This window comes from Ceratotherium simum, chromosome 3, assembly GCF_057802395.1.
Source record: "Ceratotherium simum simum isolate JZ-2026a chromosome 3, ASM5780239v1, whole genome shotgun sequence".
Lineage (NCBI taxonomy): Eukaryota > Metazoa > Chordata > Mammalia > Perissodactyla > Rhinocerotidae > Ceratotherium > Ceratotherium simum.
The window spans coordinates 21,155,412-21,177,878 of record NC_141902.1 but is presented as its reverse complement, the minus strand read 5'-3'; the positions used below and the strand labels follow the sequence as shown (position 1 = coordinate 21,177,878).

Below are 22,467 nucleotides of genomic sequence, written 5' to 3'. Positions count from 1 at the left end.
CCAAATGGAAATTTTAGAACTGAAAAATAAAGTAAGTGAAATGAAAAGCTCGATGGATGGGCTTAATGGAATAATGGAGGGGACAGAGGAAAGAATCAGTGAACTGGAGAACCAAAAATAAAAATGACCCAATCTTGAAAGACAGAGAAAAAATAGACTGAGTAAAACATGAACAGAGCCTGAGCGACATTAGGAACCATAAAAAAACAAACAAACAAACAAACAAAAAAAAACGAATCATGCTATTGGAGTCCCGAAAAGAGAGGAGAAAAGGACAATGTTAAAAAAATACTTGAAGAGATAATGGCTGAAAAGTTTCCAAATTAGGCAAGAGACATAAACCTACAGATTCAAAGAGCTCAGCAAACCTTAAACAAGAATAACCCAAATAAATCCACACCAAGACGCATCATAAACTTCTGAAAGCTAAACACAAAGAAAAATCTTGAAAGCAGCCAGAGAAAAGCAAGACCTTACCTATAGGAGAAAATTAATTAGAATGATAGTGGAGGAAGGTAAAGAGGGTGTACGGAGATAGGTTTTCTATACATCACATGAAGTGGTGAAATGATAACACCTGTAAACTGTGATACGTTATATATATATAAAGTAATACCTAGAGCAATCACTAAGAAAACTATACAAGGTGACACACTCAAAAACACTATTCATTAAACAAAATAGAATTATTAAAGATGTCCAAATAATCTAGAGGAATTCAGGAAAAAAGAAAACAAGGAAACAAGAAACAGTTAAAGAAGCAGAAATAAAATGAATAAAATGGCTCATATAAACCCTAACATATTAATAATTACTGTAAATGTAAATCATCTAAATGCACCAACTTAAAAACAAATCAGAAGAGTGGATTAAAAAACATAACTCTATGCTATCTAAAAGAAATTCACTTCAAATATAATGATATAGGCAGGCTGAGAGTAAAAGGAGGGGAAAAGATATATCTGCAAACATTAAGGAAAGCAACAGTGGCTATATTAAGATAAACTAGACTTCAGAGCAAAGAAAATTGACAGAGAGACGTTATATATTGATAAAAAGGTCAATCCACCAAGAGGACACAGCAATCCTAAGTGTGTGTGCACCTAATAACAGAACTGCAAAATATGTAAGCAAAAAGTGATAGAACTGAAAGGAGAAATACACAAATCCACAATTATAGTTGGAGACTTCAGTACTCCTCTCTCAACAATTGATTGGACAACTAGACAGAAAATCAGATAGAAATCCAAGAAACTCAGCACCACCATCTACCAATGTGATCTAGTCAGCAATAAAAAGAAACAAACTATACACACATAACTACTTGACTGAATCTCTTGGGAATTGTGCTGAGCGAAAAAAAGCCAATCCCAAAAAACATGATTCCATTTCTATAACATTTTTGAACTGACACAATTTTTGTGTGTGTGTGTGTGTGTGTGTGAGGAAGATCAGTCCTGAGCTAACATCCTTGCTAATCCTCCTCTTTTTTTTTGCTGAAGAAGAGGGGCTCTGAGCTAACATCCATCGCCAATCCCCCTCCTTTTACTCCCCACAGCCCCAGTCGATAGTTGTATGTCATAGCTGCACATCCTTCTAGTTGCTTATGTGGGACGCGGCCTCAGCATGGCCGGGGAAGCGGTGCCTCGGTGCGCGCCCGGGATCCGGGCCCAGGCCGCCAGTAGCGGAGCATGCGCACTTAACCGCTAAGCCACGGGGCAGCCCAGACACAATTTTTAAAATGGTGACCAGATCAGGAATTAAGGAGGAGAGAGGGGCAGGAGAGAAGTGGATGTGGCTATAAAAGGACATGAAAGATTCCAGTGGTGATAAAAATCTTATATATTTTGACTGTATTATTAACATCAATATCCTGGTTGTGATATTTTGTACTATAGTTTTGCAAGATGTTACTATTGAAGGAAACTGGATAAGTGATTCAACATTTTCTCTGTATTGTTTCTTATGGCTACACATGAATCTATAATTGCCTCAACCTAAAAGTTAAATTAAAAAAAGTATATAGGCAAACTAAATGAATGTAAAATTATTCTCTAAGACAAAAATAAGGTAATTGTGATTGAGAGTGGTCATTCAAAGAAGAAGAGTATGAAACGTCTTAATAAACAAACACATAGGGACAGAGATTGGATTGGTGGTTACCAGAGGGGAAGGGGGGAGGGAGGAGGGTGAAAGGGATAATTCGGTACATGTGTGTGGTGATGGGTTGTAATTAGTATTTTGGTGGTGAACATGATGTAATCTATGCAGAAATAGAAGTACAATGATGTACACCTGAAATTTTTACAATGTTATAAACCAATGTTACTGCAATAAACAAAAAAATAAATAAATTAATTAATTAAAATAAATAAATAAATAAATAAAAACACATTGAGCATTTTTTCCAACATTATGGAAGACCAAATCAAGGAGAAAGTGTTTTTTATATGGTTCCTTCTTAATTGTTTTAGAGATTCAGATTGGAGACTTGGAAATCAAACCAGAATGCTTCTCATAATTTTCAATGTTATGATTCTAAGTTATCTTATCTTTTAGTCAATTTCAAGAAGAAGATCTGCGGCAGAAACGAGTTTACAAAGGTGCTTCCCATAAATTCTCCCCTCTTTCATGCACATGTCGTGCCCTCAATCCAGAGACAAGGCTAATCTTCCTGCCCTTTGACTCTGAACTAGTGCTGGGACTGCTTTTATCAATAGACTGTGCCAGAACTGACCCTGTGTCAGTTTTGGCCTAGCATTTAATTGGCATGAGTTTTCTGGTTTTCCTTTTCTTGAAATGCTCTTTCTGGAGGAAGGTAGCCAACAAGCAAGATTCTATCTGGAGATGCTTGTGAGGTAGCTCAAAGTGAGCACATTGATAGGCTATGTGTAGAGAGGGAGATGGCCCACCAATATGCAAGTGTTTCTGTCATCCCAACAGAAGCACCAGACATGTAAGTGAATAGGTCATCTTGGACATACTGCCCAGTCACATCTTCCGATGACTCCAGCCCCAGTCATCATCTCATGAGAAGGCATGAAAAACCCAAGCGAGAACTGCCCAGGTGAGCCCAGTCAACCCACAGGAACTTGGGAGACAATACACTATTGTTTAAGCCACTGGGTTCTAGAGTGGTTTGTTACATAGAGAGATAACTAAAACATACTCTAGGTAAACAAGGTCAATTTGGAAAATATTTTTCACTGTCAAGAACTCAAACTGCTTGTGCTTAAGCCAAATGTCTCTGGTTCAACTTTCTGTAGACGCAAGAGAGAACTATTCATTATAGCAGTGTATTTTATATGCGTGTGTATGTATATATACGCACACACAAGTATATACATATTTTATATGTGTATATATATACACACACATGTGTATGCATATATATATAGCGACATATATATTTGGGAATTTTTAGTCAATATTATGCAATTCTGTTGCCATGTCGAATAATCCTGGCTTCTAACATTTTCCCAAGTAGATGGTATTTCCATCCTTTTAATAATCTTAAATTCTGTTTCTAAATATCATGTATAAAATATTGATTTGTTATATTAATTATATTAATTTATAACTTGTTACTACAAAAATGTTCTGTACTTAACTGAATATTTAAGTCACAGTGAAAAGTGAAAGAAAAGGCAATCATCATTTTTTAAAATTGAAGCTGCATTTACACCCCTCTTCTGAAGCTGTAATAATGTATTTGATTGAACTAAGCTTTTGGACTTTAGTTCGGCCATTAGATACCATTAGAGAATTATTATGTGAATTATTATCTGCCACTTTTTCATTCATCTTGTTTTTGGAAGCAGAAAGTTAGGTACCATCAATAATTGGATGGTTAAAATAAAGGTATAAGTTCTTGTTAAACTAATAATATTTAGCCTTCATAAGAGAAAACTTAATATGCATTATCATTCTCAAATTGATTCTACAGATTAATTTCTTAGCAAAACTGTATTCTTATTTGATTTTGATATATATTAAAGTTTTCAAAATAAAGTTATCTATTTAAGCATTTATATAACTCATTATAGAAAATGTGGAAAATTCAGAAAAGTTTAAAGAAGAAAATCATCTCCTATATTTTCAACACCTAAAGACAACTGATATTAGTTAATGCTTTTGCAATTTTCCTAGAAGTGTTACATAACGGTGATTATATGGCGTTTACAAAATTATATGACCCAATTAAAAACAAATTTCTTATAAAGCGATGCATGTTTATTTGAGAATATTTGGAAAATAAAGAAATATGCAAAGTAAAACATTAATCACTTAGAATTCCAATTCCCAGAATAGCATTCATATCTTGGTATATTTCTTTAGTCATTTCGTCTATACATTTTAATGTGAAGGTGATAATTCTGTATAAAGTAATTTAAAGAATAATTAGCACAGTATCTCCAGGTCCTAGATGGAAAATGACATGGAAAAAAATCCTAGGAAGAAATAAATTCTACCACTGAGTGGTATATTAGTTTTTAACAATGACTGAGTTTATATATTGTAAATCTTATATGTTTTAAATATGCAGAATATTTTAAAATTCTTTGGTTTAATTTGCTTTTATTTTTCTAGTTGGGGTCATTTATTTGAGACCTTCCTTCTTTTCTAATATAGGCATTTACTGCTATAAACTTCTCCCTAAGTACTACTGATTTAGTGGTTTTACACAGATTTTATATACTCTATTTTTATTTTTCCTCATTTTAATGCACTTTAACTACTTTAGGGTTCCTCTTTGACACATGTGCTATATAAATGTGTGTTATTTAGTGATGGATTTGCCAGAGATTTTTTTACTTGAATCCATTTAAGCTGAGACTTGCTTTTCCCCCAGAATATGGTCTATTTTGATATTTGTTTGGTGTGCACTTGGAAAGGTATGTGTTTTGCTGCTGTTGTGTGGTGTTTTATAAATGTCAGTTCAAGTTGGTTCATAGTGCTATTCAAGTCTTCTATTTTCTTATTGATTTTATGTCCACATGTTCTATCAACTATTAAGAGAGGGGTGTAGAAATGTCCAATTATAATTGTGTATTTGTCTATTCCTCCTTACAGTTCTATTAGTCTTTTTTTCATGTATTTTGAAACTTTGTTGTTAGATGCATAGAGGTTTATGATTCTTATGTCCTCCTAAAGATTGTCTCCTTTATGATTATGAAATTATTTCTTATATCTGATAACATTCTTTGCTCTGAAATTTACTTAGTCTGCTATTAATATAGCTATCCTGGCTTTCTTTTGAATTATGTTAGCTAGGCGTTATGAGCTGAATAGTAAAGTCATATGTTAAATTGAGTATGTTCCCTCAAATTCTTTTGTTAAACCTCCAAATCCCCATAACTCAGACCATAACTATATTTGAAGGTAGGATCTTTAAAGAGGTAATTAAGTTAAAATGAAGTTGTTAGGGTGGACTCTAATCCTATATGACTGGTGTCCTTATAGGTAGAGGAAAATTTGGACATAGATGGGTACAAAAATAAGACCATGTGAAGACACAAGGAGAAAAGGGCCATCTACAAGCCAAGGAGAGAGGTCTCAGAAGAAATTATCCTGCCAACACCTTGATATTGGACTGCTAAACTCCAGAACTGTGAGAAAATATATTTCTATTGTTTAAGACATTCAGTCTGTGGTACTTTATTATGACAGCCCTCGAAAACTAATACACAAGGTATATATATATATATTTTTTTGTGTGAGGATGATCAGCCCTGAGCTAACATCCATGCCAATCCTCCTCTTTTTGCTGAGGAAGACCGGCTCTGAGCTAACATCTATTGCCAATCGTCCTTCTTTTTCTCCCCAAAGCCCCAGTAGATAGTTGTACGTCATAGTTGCACATCCTTCTAGTTGCTGTATGTGGGACACCGCCCCAGCATAGCCGGAGAAGCGGTGCGTGGGTGCGCAATGGGATCTGAAGCTGGGCTGCCAGTAGCGGAGCGTGCGCACTTAACCGCTAAGTCACGGGGCGGGCCCCAAGGTATATGTTTTTTAACTTTTAACTTTTTAACTGATTTGTCTATTTATATTTTAATTGGATTTTTGGTAGACAATATAGAGTTGGGTTTTGCTTTTTTATCCAATCTGACAATCTCTGCCTTTTATTGGATGTTTAGCCTATTTATATTTATGTGATTATTCATATGGTTAGGCTTAAGTCGATCATCTTGCTAATTTTATACTTGTCCCATTTTTTTCTTTGTTTCTTCTTTTTTTCTTTTTTTTTTTTTGGCTTCTTTGATGGCTTATTAAATATGACTTTTGTTGTTTTAGTGGTTGCTTTAGGGTGTATAGTATATATCTTTAACTTACCACAGTCTAGTTTCACTTCCCAGATAGTATAAGAATCTTACAAGAATAAATTTCCATTTTCCCCCTTCTGGCCACTATGCTATTATCATACATTTTAATTTTATGTATTTTATAAGATCCACACCACATTTTGTTTTTTTAAGTCAGTGATGTTTTAAAGATATCTAAGTAATGAGTAGAATTCTTATGTATTTACCTATTCAGTTGCCATTTTCAGTGCTCTTCTTTCCTTTGCGTATATTCACTTTTTAATCTGTTGTCGTTTTCCTTCACCTGACTCTTCCTTGTAGTGTGGGTCTGTTTGAGATGAATTCTTTCACCTTTCTTATGCCTGATGATAAGTATTTTTTTTAACTTTTGAAATTTTTTTTGTTGTTGAGTATAGAATTCTTTCAGTATTTTGAGGTGTTGCTTTGTCTTCTTGATTGCATGTTTTTAGCAAGAAATCTGTTTCCATCCTTATCTTTGTTTCTCTGTATGTTTCTCTGGCTGCTTTTAAGATTTTCTCTTTTTTTATTGTGGTAAAATATACATAATATAAAATTAACTATTTTAACCATTTTTAAGTGTACAGTTTTTAACATTAAGTACATCCGCATTGTTGTGCAACCATCACCACGATCTATCTCTAGAGCATTTTCATCTTTCCCAACTGAAATTCTGTACCCATTAAACACTAACTCTCCATTCCCCCCTGCTTCTGGCCCCTGGCAACCACCATTCTACTTTCTGTTTCTACGTATTTGACTACCCTGGGAACCTCATACAGGTGGAATCATACAATGTTTGTCTTTTAGCGACTGGCTTATTTCACTTAGCATAATGTCTTCGAGGTTCATCCATGTGTGAAAATTTCCCTTCTTTTTAAGGTTGGGTAATATTAGTTTTGATATTTTGTGTCTTCATTTTAATTAGGAAAGATTTTGGCTATTTTTTATTTAAATATATTTTCTTCTGTCCCTGTCATTCTCCTCTCCTTTGGAGAATTCAATTACATGTATGTTGTGCCACTTTGAACTTATCCTGTAGGTCACTGATAGTCTTTCTAATTTTTTCATTTCTTCACTCTCTCTGTTTCATTTTTGATAATGCTTATTGCTATGTCTTCAAGTTCACCAGTCGTGTGTAATATCTATCTATCCACTATATTTTGTTTTTTCGTTTTGTTTGTTTGTTTGTTTTGTGAGGAGGACTAGCCCTTAGCTAACATCTGACGCCAATCCTTCCCTTTTTTCTTGAGGAAGATTGGCCCTGAACCAACATCCGTCCCATCCCCCTCTACTTTATATGGGACGCCACCACAGCATGGCTTAACAAGCAGTGCACCGGTGCACGCCCGGGATCCGAACCTGAGAACCCTGGGCAGCTGAAGCGGAGAGTGCACATTTAACTGTTTGCACCACCGGGCTGGCCCCCACTATATTTTGGTTTTAATTTCGGATGTTGTATTGTTCATCTTTAGATTTTTATTTTTGTATTTTATTCCATCCTCCATACCTAGATTAAACTTTTAGATCATATAAATTCAATTATAATGTCTATTTTAATGTCCTTATCTTCTAATTCTAACATGTGTATCATTTCTGGATTTGTTTTGATAGATTGGTTTATCTCTTTGTGATGTATTTTTTTGTCATTTGGCGTGCCTGGTTGTTGTTGACTGGATGCAAGATATTCTGATGTTTAACTTTAGAATGCTGGATATTTTTTGTTTTCTAGTCAATATTCATGAATTTTGTTCTGGAATGCAACTAAGATACTTATAAATAATTTTATCCATTTGAGATTTTTCAGTGAAGACCAGGGTACTGTTTAGTCTAAGGCTAATTATTTCCCTCTATGAAATCAAGACACTTCTGGATAGTCTACCCAATGACCTATGATTTATAGGTTTTTCCAGACTGGCTGGTGGAAACAGACGTCATTGCCGGGCCTGAGTGGACACTGAGCACTGTTATTTCTAATCCTTTTAGGCAATTCTTTCTCTAACCTCACATAGTTTCCTTCTGTGCATCCACTGATCAGTGGTCTGCTGAATACTTGAGGGGTACCTAACCAGTGCAGATCTCCATAATTCTCTGTTCAGATCTCTTCTTTCTAGTATTCTTCTCTGTGAATTCTATCTGCGTTAGTCTCCTGGACCTTTTAGCTATGTGTCCTCAACTCAGGAAGTGTGCTTGGCTCTACCTGGTTTCCCCCTCCCTGTGTCATTCCTGGAAACTCTCTCAAGGCAGTAAGCTTGGTCAATCAAAGGGCATATCACATTTGTTTTCTGTCTTTCAGGGATTGCCGTTCAGTGTCTTGAAAACTATTGTTTCATCTATTTTGTCCAATTTTTTGGTTCTTTGATGCAAGAGGGCAAATTTAGTCTAACTTAGTCCATCTTAGCCAGAAGAGGAATTGTTATTTCTTTTGATTTATCTCTTAGTTGGCTGACAAGAATGCTCTTTTAGTTTTTGCAAAGGAAAAATATGTGATTTATTATATGAGCCCTTGCCTACATGAGCATATCTCTAAAAGTTGCCTTAACTCTTAAAAAAAGAATTACTTGACTGGGCATAAAAATGCTTGGATCCTATCCTTTCGTACTAAACATTTCTTTGGGTAGTATTATATTGTATTCTGTCAGAGAGTGTTTCAAAGAAAATTCTGAGTCTCATTTTTCTCCATTTTGTAGATATATTATCTGAGTTTTTTTATTGTGAAACAATATCTTTACCTGTACATATCCCGCTTTAATAGGCATCCAATTTCATTTCTCTTGACTCTTTCTTTTGACATAAACCATCCACATCTCTAAATAATTTGCTGATATTCTTGATATTTTATATTTAGAGATTATCTATTTACTATGGAAGATATTGATATACTTTTTTTTCATCCCTCACTCTAACCAAAGCACATACAATTCCCATCTTCTTATCATCCCAATAGTGTAATAATCTAATTATAGTTATTTCAATATGCAATGTTTATTGTGACTTTATAAACTCCATTTAGAGCTGAACCACGGAAAATACTGTAATTAATTTCCTTTTCTTGCAAGGCTTTTTGATCTTCCTGGAGTAAAAACTGTCTTTTTTGCCTATATCCTTGTTTGTTTAGTTTTTTTCTACGTGCTTATCACTAATTTGTACCTAATTTGTCTCCTCAAGTTGTGTAAATATTTGCTTAATGCGTTAAAAATATCCAGAATTCTATCAATTTTAACTATTTGGAAATGTTCCTGGAAATTTTTGATGTGCTCCAATCTTGTTGGTCTCCTTTTAAGATGTTCTGCATGATTGTGATCCTGGAGGTCTCTCTTGATAAACACTCTTTGTTTCTTGCATTCTATATCTTTCTCTTTTTTGGGTTTATGCCTTTGTTTTATTTTTGTGGAGAACATTCTCTGGTGGTTTCCAAACTAATTGTGCATTGGAGGTAATATTTTTAAGATCCTGCATTTCTCATACTGTATTCAGCTGCTCATTGATAGTTTGTTTAGGTCAAGAATTATAGGTTGGAAATCAATTGCTCTACTAAGCTAGAAGGCAAAGATGCTGTTGAAAAGTCGGATAGCATCATTCTCTTAATCTTTCACATGAAGCCTATTTTTATTTTCATTTTCTCTTTAGAGCTTTTCAAATTAACTCTTTACTCTTAAGTCTGAAATATTTTGGAGATCTCCATATTTTCATCCATGGTTTTGGGCATTCATTCAGTGAATCTTTTCTGTCCACAAACTCATGTTCTTCTACTTTGAGACACTTAAAAAGTTTTCTCCCTTGGGGCTGGCCCAGTGGCATAGTGGTTAAGTGTGGGCACTCCCCTCTGGCGGCTGGGGGTTCGCGGGTTCCGATCCCAGGGGCGGACCTACACACAGCTCATTGAACCATGCTGTGGTGGTGTTTCATATACAAAATAGAGGAAGATTGGCATAGATGTTAGCTCAGGGCCAATCTTCCTCACACACACACAAAAAATTCTCCCTTGATGATTTCTCCTCCTCCTTTTTAAATTATTCTATCTTTTGGAAATTCATTGCAGTTTATATTAAACCTCCAGGACTGATCTGCTAATTTTCTTGTATTTTCTCTTTTATTTCTCATCTTTATGTCTTTTTGCTCTTCTTTGTCCAAAATTCTTTCAACTTTGTAATCTAGTCCTTCTTAGTTTTTTATTTCTGCTATCATTTTTCTCATTTCCAGTCTGTATTTTCTGTTTTTTAATACTTTTTAAAAAATAGAATCCTTTTTATAAAATTGATGCAACATCCTATCTTATCTTTCTGAAAATATTGATAAGAATTTTTTTTTAATTATTGAGTAATTTTGCTACATAATCTGTTTTCTCTTATTGTGTTTTTATCTACATGTTTGCATGGTCTCTGTCTTTTTTTCAGAACTTTTTCCTGGGTACCTAGTTGAAATCCCTGTGTACATGGACAGAATTTACCAGTGCTTGCCTTCAGTGTAGGGTAACCTGGTCAAGTTTGTTCATTGAGAAATCTTCGTGATCATCACTTTGATTCTAGTACCCAACAGGATCTCCTTGACAATGTTTTTCCTATTCTGAGAAATCTCATGCACTGGTTTGTTCTCTGATACTGTGGACTGGGGTCCATGAGAAAGCATAATCTCCACAATACACTTCAAGGAATCTTCGTATTCCTCGCCTCCACCTGAAGTGCTTTGTGTATAGGGATAATGCATATGAGGATTAACGTGTGCACATTTCACCATACTTTCTTCCTGTCCTGTTCTTGAAGTTCTAGTCTTTAAATAGATGAAAACATATGAGGCCAAGGGGATTGAGAACAGTGACCTGGTCACTTCATAAAATTTCTCCCTCAGAGTAGAAGGAGGAATAGCTGAGTGGTTTTCTATATGAAACTACCAAGGACGTATAGAGAGGATATATAACATGCAAAAGAAAATGTATATTCCTGCTTTCTTTTATGTAGTTGTGGTTACTTAATTTTCAGTTTGTTTTTCTAAGGACAGCTCCTTAGAGTTAGTAAAATTTTCTTTCAAATTCTGAAAACTTTTTTGTCATCTCAGTTTTGGTAGTACATGCTTTTATTTATTTAGTTAGTTTGTTTATACATTTAGTTATTCTTCATAGGTAGTTTAGAATGTTAGAAGACATATGCCTAAAGCTAACTAATTAGCCCTTTTTTAAACAAAAGTATATTTTTATATTGTCAATATGATTTCTTATTTCATCTTTGGTCATGATATACCTGCATTTACCCATGATTAGAATTGTATATAAAGAGAATATACCTGTCAAAAAAGCAATTTTATGTCCCGTAGTAATTAATTTCGATTATTATTTTTCTGTAATTATTTGATATCTTCAATTATATAAAGTGTATAAATACATAATATTTAAAGCACTGTTTCTTATTCTCACATTTAGGACTGAAAGGCAGTATTTAATAATTAAAGAAATAATATCATGACCAGAATATTTCCTGACTTAAGATCTGAGCATGAGAAGGAATGGCATTCACTCCCGGGCTAACTTGGGTGGTGTGTGAGCTTTTGTGTTAGTACCTCCTGCTGCTGGGTTTATGATGTAGGCAAGAAAAGCCTTGCAGAGATTAATGAGGGATGATCCCTGGCAGCTATTTTGAAATAAATGATTTTGCTTATTTACATTCAACAAAACCAAATCAATCAGCAAACAGAAGTAGGGACTCAGCCTTTCCTTGTGTTTAGTTATCTGTATTCCAGTGTCATATGCTGAAATGACCATTCACATGGAACTGGGCAAAAAGCTGTTACATAATCACAGAGATAAGAACTGTTTGGCAGATTTTCTTTGTTCCTTTTAGCTCAACATTATAATGAATGTTTTTATTTTATTTTATTTTATTTGGTGAAGAAGATCAGCCCTGAGCTAGCATCTGTTGCCAATCCTCCTCTTTTTGCTGAGGAAGATTGGCCCAAGCTAACATCTGTGCCCATCTTCCTATGCTTTCTATGTGGGATGCCTGCCACAGCGTGACTTGATAAGCGATGCATAGGTCCATGCCTGGGATCCAAAACTGCAAACCCCGGGCCACCAAAGCGGAGCGGGCGAACTTAACCACTACGCTACCGGGCAGGCCCCTTTTATTTTTAAAGAGAGGAATAGTTGTGATGAACAATTACTAGGTAAATAGAAACTGAGTGCTTAATTTCTCCCTCAAACATTAAGGACACAAACCAACAGGTTAACTCAGTTCCTAAAAATGTCAATTTAAGCAAATATCTATGTTTTCTGAGTTTACCTGTACTGTTCTCACCATTAAAAATGCAAATGCTTCAACTTATCTTTTAAAATCTTGCATAAGGAAAGAAAGTCCTATTTGGGATGAGGGGGGAAGAACATGTCTACCCATAAGAAATATGATATTTTTTGTCTCATTTGCAGCTAGGTATGGCCCTGGAACTAAATTCTGACCAGTTATTTGAAATCTCCAGGACATGTCTTCTGAGAGAAAAAGTGCACCATCTTTATTCCTTGCTCCTTTTTGCTTATTGAAATGCAGAATGGTTGGAGTTCAAACTGTCACCTGGACTGAAGTGGGAAGTCATGTGTTGATGGTCACGGAGCACAAAGTGTGAATGACTAGTTAACTCTTGTATGTTTATCTTTGGATTTCATTTATATGTGAGAGAAATAAATTGCTCATTTTTTTTCAGTTTTTTTGTCACTTGCATCCAAACCTATTTCTGACTATGCAAAGTTCTTCACCCTTCATCCTGTTTTACAAATCTTATCTTGTTCTCTATAACTAAAGTCCAGCTAGATTAGATGTTCAGTGTTCCTTTAGTAAGCATATGTCTTTTCAGGTTTGATTTTTTGTTCAATCTATTCTTTCTGCACAATAAAAGATGTTCCCTGGTCTATCTGTTTGGAATTCTCTTCTCCTCAAGCATATTTCCATTTTCTTAGGTCACTCTCAGGTGATCTTTCTCTAAATTCCTACAATATCATTCTATGAAGTTTTCCATAAACATATTAGATAAGCTTCTTGAGGGATGGAACTAGTTCATTGCAACAAATATACATTGAGCACTTATTATTTGTCAGGCCTTATGCTAGAGGTGATTGAAGTAGGAAGGATGATAGAGACAATGCCCCTGCCCACAAAGATTTCATAATTTACCAAAAGAAAGGTATTTATACAAGTAATACTAAAACACGAGCACAGCATAATGAACAACACATTGCAGAATTACAAATGAGGAGGTGATTAATTCTTCTGAGGATAGAATGGGAAGGAAACCCCAAATGATTTCTTCAAGAAGATGATATTTGGTCTGACCTCAAAGGATCAATATGCATTTATTTAGGAGACAGTATAGAAGGAAACTGTATGAGGAAGTCAAAAGTGGAAAAACAGCCTGTGCATCTTGAGAGAGCTCTGGACATCCAGCTGGAGGCAAGTTTTGACTTTGTGGTGAAGAGAGTTGGAAGAGATGAGTGCTACCGTTCATTAGAAAAGGGAGCACTGAAAATGGGTGTAAGCGTGGGACAGAGGAACAAATGTTTATTGGTTTGACACTTTTGTTTTTTTTAATAAAAGAGGAAATATCTGATGAAGAGATGGAAAGTAGATTAAATGGGGGATAATTGACGTGGACAGACCGAAGGGCATGGATCTGACACATTAGCCAGTGCCACAACAAATGAAACTGAAACAGTTGAAAATGGGTCACTGTAAAAGAGATTTTGAATCAAATATAAGGAAGAAGAAAGACTGCTTTGACTAACCTCTATTTTCTTGGTAAAGTTGAAGATACACTAAGTTTCTACAAAAAAGTTGCTATGTGATTGTGGACTTGGAAGTTAAGACAAAGATTCAGAACAGCAGCTGTGGAGAATTGGAAAGAGAAGGAAAAAAAAAAGAGGAATGTGTGGGGGGGCTAGTGTGAGTGTGTAGTTAAAGTGAAGGGCCAAAATATTCATGCCGAGATTAGGAAGGAGACCAAGAGCCGATTGGTGGACTAAAACAAGTAGTGGTTAGGAAACTAGAGATTTCCCTAGAACAGATGTGATGGAAGTATTATACTTCCTTGCTTTCCTTCGTAGTACATAACACAGTACCTTCTATTAACTGAGTCTTTATAAATGCTTATTGCATTAATACGCTGTAATTCATCCTAAATTATCGTGTCATTCTTATATTTTCATTTATACTTAGTGAGTTCTTAGGAGAGAAAACAAGAAAAAAGTTCTTCTGTAGAAGAGCTGTGGTATATGGTGGCACAGGACAGATTTATCACCATCTGTGGGTGTTCAATAAGACCTCAAGGGCTGAGTTTACTCAAAGTAACCCTCACTGTAGCTTTCTAATAGGGTTGATAGAGCTGATTATATCTCATTTTTAGCCTTTTTTTTTTTGATAAATGAGCAGAATATATATTTTCACTTATTTTTTGAACAAAGATGAACTGTACAGAGGAAAACGTAGATATGGAGAAGCATACAGTGTAAGTTCAGCATTAGATAAACAGCCCAGAGGCCTAAAGATTTGTCACAATATGCGAGGCTTTTCTGAGATTACAGCATTGCTTCTTATTAGAAAAGATCTAGCATTTATAGAAAGTGTGGTTTAAAGGACTGTATAGCTCAGAGGGGAAAAAAGCAATATTCCAGTAGGCTGCCTTTTGAAGCAGTAAACACCTTTTATGTCATTTAATAATGGCTTGGATAGGTTTGAAGAACTATGTGTCAAGTATTCTGAAAACAAGGAATATAAGTTTGGTGAACTCTTTCAGTCATTTGAATCTTAAATCAACCAGTCACAGTGCCTTAAAGTAGCTTACTTGATTAATTTAAGCTTGTGGTTACAGTAGGGATAAAATTCCCAGGCCTATTGTTTCATCTATAGTTGCTGTGAAAGATTAATGTACACTACTGTTTTCTCCTTTGTAAGGCATGAAGCAAACCAATATGTGGTTTTATGCAAAAAAAGGAAAAAAAGCTTATGTTTTCACTGTTTATAATGGGCAAAATAAGCCATTTCTAAATAAAACATAGATCATGACCCCAATTGAGCTCAAGACCAGAGACTGGCAAGTTTTTGTTTGGGTTCACAAGTAGTTGAACAGTTTTTAGTGTATGTTTAGAATATGTGATTTAACTCTCAATCTACAAAGCCTGGTCAGATAGGCAGAAATTTCTTTCCAACTTTTTTTTTTTTTTTTGAGTTTGTTTCTCAAGTTTTGAGTAATTTGAGGAATTATTTCCACTAAATCACTCCCAGATTGAAAGTTGAAAATTATATTCACCTAACCTATCTTCCAGTGTTTTTCGATTGCTGCATAATAAATAAGCCGTCTCCTCCCTCCCTATCTCAGCCTTCCTTTCATTTTCTTCATATTTCTTTATATACTTTTGAAATAATCTTACTCATTATATAGATTCCCTGCCAGAGAAATCCTAAGTATATCAATCAAGCTTCATGCAATGGTAATGTCATACATCAATCATTTAATAAGCTATATTCAGTATTTTTAGTATACTTTGCATTAAAATAATTGAACTAATTTTATTTGAAAATATTCAGGTTGGTTTTTAAATTCAGGCTAGAGGTGAAAGTCTAGCTGCATGAAATTGTCATTAGGTTTCCAGGTTAACTACTGTCACCAGGAAAGCTGAGATATTGCTTAGCCCATAACCTCATTGGATTGAGCTGAAGTCCAAAAAACAATCTTATGGTAGAAAATAAGTAGACAGTATTTTGTCTTATTTAAGAGGATTATAGATATATTTGGAATGCCTTTTTAACAAAATAGGCCAAAGAATAATACCTCACCTCATTTCCTTTCTCATAATGTTAATCAGAGATAATTCATTTAGTATTTGTGTGGACAGAATAAATAATATCCTGCACATTGTTCTTGACTTTGATTCTTTTTCTTTTTATTCTGTCAAACTAACATCCAACAACTGAAAGAGTAAGAGTCTTGTGCAATTACAATTGAGTTAAGAATGGCTGGGTTATACATGAAACTCCCGTGTTAGTATCTCACCTAAGAAAATCTAAGACGATATGAATATGATACTGTGAAGATAGTAAAGACAAGATAGAGTGTTTGTATGTGTTTATGTTTTTTTCAAACACAAATGATTAATAAATTTTGTAGTGTACTTCTACCTCTGTATGTGTTTTCATAGGGTTGGAAAGGACTTTGAAAGTTTACCTGATAGACTCTTGGGGAGAATATGAATATATCTAAACAATCATACAGTGTCTTGGATAAGAGTCCAGTGGGCTCTAGAGTGAAATTTCCTGAATTTTAATCTCAGTTCTTTCACTCATTAGCTGTGGGCCTGAATAATTACTTAATATTTCTGAGCTTATCTTGCCATCTGTAAAAAGGATATAATTGTATGGAAGTTGTGAAGATTATGTAAAATCATAGATTTAAATTGTCTGGCCTCCAAAGTCCACTCCGTAAATAATACTATTATTTTTGTTGAGGTAATATATCTTATATAAATGCCTTACTAAAGTAGATTTCCTAACACCACTCCTATTTCTTCAAGCTAAAACTCTTTGTGCTGTTTAGCCTAAATATTTCTATACAGTTTAGGTCAATATCCTTCACATGTCAAAATTAAAATAAAAATCACTTTTTATTTATGCTTATTATCTTATCTTTCTATATAAAATTTATCACTATTCCTTACCTTGTAGTTTTTACTATTCTACTTCTGTATCCCTCACAATACTTGACTTGTCGCAATTTTAATTTGTTTGTGAAGGGAACTTACTTAATTAAAATATTTTGACCCTAAACAGTAGAACGGAAAGAAGAGAAGGGCTCCAGAACCATTCTTAACAGGATAGGTGATTTGGACCAATGCTTCTATCAAAACAAGTAAAAATGTTGGGTAAAATATTTTAAGATATTTTTTGAAAGCACTGAGGTACTGAGAGAATGTCAGAAATTACCAGACAATAATCTGAAAGAAAGTGGGAACTAAGATAGGTAAGTGGACTACTAGAGGTTTACTGAATCTAATGAAACTGAGCTTAGCATTTGATTGCCTTTCAGGACAAAAATGAAAGGAATCAAAGTTTATGGCCAAGAAAAGTCTATAAGGCAGCACTTTATCCATGAAACTAGAGCTCTAGAAGACTGTACTCATAGAATAAGGATGAAACAAAATAAACCTGTCTCTTCCTCATGGAGAAGTAGAATAATACACCAGAGAAATTGTAACCACAAGCCTAGTAATTTACAAATATGCATTCAAAAGTAGTGTTACCTGATTTTACTCAAAATTCTTAAACTAGAAATTCAGTTTAAATTGATTCCAGATTCATAGTCCTCTCAGGTCTTTGGCAGAAGCAACATTAATCATCTCTAGAGGAATACAGTTCATCCTTGGCCTTAAGTAATTTGTATGAACAAATTCCTGAGGAAAATGATAAATAATGGAAAAAAAGCAAACACATATCAACAAGGCAAAATGAGTTAGAAATCAGCAAAAAACAACAAATAGCAAAAGCAGACTCATAAATCTTCAATTCTGAAACAATTAGATGCAGATTGTAAGCCAACAATAGTTACTCTATTTAAAGATATAAAAAATCAAGTTTGAAAATATTTATAGAAAAATAAACTACAAGGTATGACCTGAAAATACAATAATTGAAATTAAAAACCCAATGTACATGTTTAAGGACAGATTGTATGGAGACAAAGAAAGAATTAGTGAATTGGAAGACAGATCAGAAGAAATTATTTCAAAAGAAGTACAGAGAAGCAAAGGTCAAAAAGAAATATTAGAAAGGGTAAGAAACATGGAAGATAGAGTGAAAGGTTTAATCAATTATGCAAAGAGAGAGGGCAGTGAAAATGTGGCAATAAATAATATTTGATTACATATTGCCTGAAAATGTCCCAGAACAGATGAAAGTCACTGCTGAATAGATATAAAAGGCCAGAGGATCTGGAGCAGGAGAAATAAAAAGAAATTCACACCTAGACATATTGTGAAACTAAAGTACAAAACAACCAGAAGAAAAAATAATTACAGAATAGCTTTCAAGGAGCAGCAGCTGATTTCTCAATGATAATGAAAGCTAGAAGACAGTGAAATGATTTCTTTAATGTTCTGACAGAAAATAATTATCAGTGTAGTTTTCTATACCCAGCAAAATTATCTTAAAAGAATGAAGGTAAAATATATAATCAGCCCATCGCCCTCCAAAAAAATCAGCTGTTTTCTTGTCTACTTAATGTTTATCTACACTTTTGGTAGGTGCATATTTTTTATTACAAAAGTATTTAAAGTCTACCTGCTTTAAATTCTCATATTACTCAAAGATATGGAAGTCTCTCTTTCACCATAGAAATTAGTGGTATATAATCACAGTCAGTATAAATTGAATTAGTTAATATTCTTCTAAAGGAAAACAAGATTCTAGAGCAGAATCCAAAAGATTTGTTACTTTTCCTGACACCTCTGTATCCCCGTGGAATGTCTCTCTGATACCTCTGGTTAGTTTGATAAGCTATTTTAAGAATTATGTCAATGGAGTAAAGGTCATATACTCATCCCCAGTATAGACTGGTAAGCTTAGTACTCTTTCATGGTCATAGATTATCACCCAGTAACATCCAGAACATATTGTCAAACAGAGAGCAAAGAATGAGAGTATAAATAAATCAGAATGAACATGTAACCAACCATAAAAAAATCTACTTTAAAGGGCTTATTGTATTGACAGTGAAAATTTATTCAGAAGTCATTAGATCAAGGGACTATGTGGAAAAAGCCAGCACCACAGTGTACTTGAAAAGACTGAGCTCTTTCTGATGTTAAACCCATCTAACTTTGGCAAATTTATCCTCAGTTTTCCCAATCAGTGATCCAGAATGGACCATTCTTTTTTTTTTTTTAATATCACTTCTACTCAATCTTTTTTTTTTTTTTTTTTGTGAGGAAGATCAGCTCTGGGCTAACATCCATGCTAATCCTCCTCTTTTTGTTGAGGAAGACCGGCTCTGAGCTAACATCTATTGCCAATCCTCCTCCTTTTTTTTTTTTCCCCAAAGCCCCAGTAGATAGTTGTACGTCATAGTTGCACATTCTTCTACTTACTGTACATGGGACGTGGCCTCAGCATGGTCAGAGAAGTGGTGCGTCGGTGCGCGCCCGGGATCTGAACCTGGGCCGCCAGTAGCCGAGCGCGCGCACTTAATGGCTAAGCCACGGGGCCGGCCCCATAATGGACTATTCTAAATAGAAAATGTTCTATAGAACCTTCAGGTTTTCTCTGATAGGTACTTTCAGTGCTACACAAAGTATTAAAGGCATCTTATAGAGTTTGAAAGTGCATCAAATAACAGTAATGAGGAAAGGGGGAAAATCTATGAGTTTCAGAGATTTCCTCTGAGACTTGTAAATTATGCATTAGTAGAGAGCAATTTAAACACCATGAATTTTATTACCAACCCAAAAGTTATCCTGAGCCTTATATTTTAGCTGATTTACATTCGTGCTGTCTTCAGGGGACGATAATGAGTTCAGTCTTGCTTATATCTGGGTCCAGGTTGTATGGCACATGCAGGAAAAGTTGCTTAGTTAAAGTAACATAAGTGGAACACTAAATTATTATTTTATAATTTGCTCTCTACTTCTAAAGAAAAATAGTTGGCTAAATGTAATATTTTTTATAAAATTTTCCCAAGCTGATATCTTTCTGTTAAACTTTACTTCATCTTTAATTCTGGTTTATGCTCCTTCTGGATTTTCATCACAATTATCTTTTCTCTCATCTTTTACTTTCCCACATAATCAAAAGAATACATAATGGTAAACCTGCATCAATTCATTTTTATTTTATCTATATCTTTATCTTTCTGTCTATCTATCATCTATTATCCATCTACCTTAAAATTGTGCCTTCATAATACCATTTCTTAAAGAAAAGAACATATCAAATATGATCACTGGCATCATATAGTGAAAAGTTTAAATTAGTTTCTCGATGGATTGATCATAGATATTTTATATATATATTTTCACTTATTTATAGGAGGAACATCAAGCAAAACAGGAAGCTCAATATTATGCAAAGTAAACATTCCCAGTTTTCCAAGCTCCTCTTCTCTCTATGTTCAGCAGCATATGTTCCAATCACATGCAAAACAAAAACAAAAGAAAAAGCCCTGAAAAACTGGCTTTGTTTCCTCACAAAAGAGTAGACAATGAATAATCTTGGTGTTATATAGGGCCTCCAGTTTGCAATTGTTCAGCTGTTGCTTTTTTCACTCAACCATCCTAGATTAACAATTTAACTTCCAATCTCAGGACCCACAACAAACAATATAATGATTCACATTGTGATGTGTCTTCAGTCATTTTAGAATCTCAACTAAAATTTCCTTCAATATTTTTCTTTGAACTTCCATGACTATTATTATTATTATTATTATTCTATACATTTCTAAACATTATTATTCTAAAAATTTCCTAAGTAGGCTAAGGGGTAGGCCTAAGAGAAGCCGTTCAAATATCAATGGCAAGGCAGAAGTTACAACGAAGTAAATAATTCATAATTAATAGGGATTTTCTTTTTGCCAGCATGTTTATAAATTTTGGTACAACATGGTTTTGAATTTCATTGAAGATGACTGAAAATAACACTATAATCTGCAGTATTTAAAATTCAATCTACTTAAACCCGTATCTTTTGAGAACTATCCTTCAATCTGATTTTCCAACAGAATTGATAGTGTTCTCAAAACCAGCATTTATGATTCTGGCTACAACTTTCTCCAAAGAATATAAATAATAATGTCATTATAATCTCACAAAAGTAGTAGGAATGCTGTGTACAATGATTTAATGATATCTCCCCTATAGCTGATGATCAACGTTAAAATATTAATGTTAGTTGAACGCTTACCATGTGCCAAATATTTTAGGAAGAACTTTATATGTGTTATCTCATTTAACATCAATCATGCCAATAGTAACATTAATATCTCCTTTGTACTAATGAGGAAAATGCTATTTAAAGTCATTAAAGACCTTGCCAAAGGATATTGCATCAGCTACTTAGTGTTAGAGACTGAACTTGAGTTTTTCTGATTTCAGAGTTTATGTTCTTACTCTGTATGCTATTCTCTCTTTCAAGGTGCTGTTGACTGCCTTGGGATGGGTTTGCGTATTTGATCTGAAAAGGAGAATGTGGGTTTTTAAGGTCATTTAATAAGAAGTATAACTGTGATTTCTCAAAGTGTATTCTCTTTTTCTCCTCAGAAATTATACAATGCTCATCCCATCTCGAATCATGACATCTTTGGTTGGCCTCTTAGCAATTGTCAGCATCTTTGCCACATGGTTGGAGGCTAGATATCAGTTTGTCACCGTATAATGTATTCCCTCTATCTGGTTGGGAGCATAGAGCAGGTGCTTGGAAATCCTACTGTCATCCATTCTCCACACATGACTGGTCCATGTTCAGCTGAATTATGGTAAATATCAGTTGAGAACTGCTATAGTGGCTGCACTCCAAGACCTAGCTATAATCTTGCTTATGATTTAATATTCAGTGCGCACCTAGATAAAATTTTGAAAACCACACAAGAAATAACATATGCTCATGTCATCTTTAAGTCTTATGACCTTATAATACATGGTACCTCAACATAGTTCTGAAGAAGTTAAGCTTGACCTTGAGATTGGAACACAGTTGAAATACCTATTTGATGGTTTGCTGTTAAACACTGTAATTTTTACATATAATTTCTGATATTTTTACTCTACTGGGTTACATTTCGATTGAAATTGACAACAATGGCATACATAGACTATTAAGAGACCATTTTCATTGTCAGAATATTTACATTAAACTGTAAAGGATAAAAGTTTTCTTTGCTTTAGCAAATATTTTAAATAAAAATTAAGATATAAAAAATTATGAATTGGAAAAGTCCTAGTTACTCTAAAAAATAATTCCCTTTAAAATTTATTTTAAAACACATGTGAACATCTAATAAATGGCTTGATTGAAATATATTTATTTCAGCTTTCTTGTATCATATACCTATTGTATACAGCAGGTACACATATATGTAGATTCTGGAAACTTCATGCTAAGGTAGAGGTTTTTAGATCAATAGCAAAACC

General features: G+C 34.2%; 1 long non-coding RNA gene across 9 annotated transcripts in view; it reads left to right on the top strand.

Moving 5' to 3' along the window:
• The window catches only part of LOC147917448 (uncharacterized), a 168,172-nt gene extending 154,616 nt beyond the window's left edge, over positions 1–13,556 (top strand). For 5 of the 9 annotated variants that reach the window (XR_015549772.1, XR_015549773.1, XR_015549763.1 and 2 more), the window contains 4 exons: positions 2,560–2,603; positions 2,944–3,067; positions 5,464–5,611; positions 12,736–13,556. This is a non-coding gene — a long non-coding RNA (uncharacterized LOC147917448). The remainder of the gene's footprint in view (positions 1–2,559; positions 2,604–2,943; positions 3,068–5,463; positions 5,612–12,735) is intronic. The other 4 variants (XR_015549769.1, XR_015549768.1, XR_015549770.1 and 1 more) reach the window with 2 other exon arrangements.
• Positions 13,557–22,467: the final 8,911 nt, after the last annotated feature.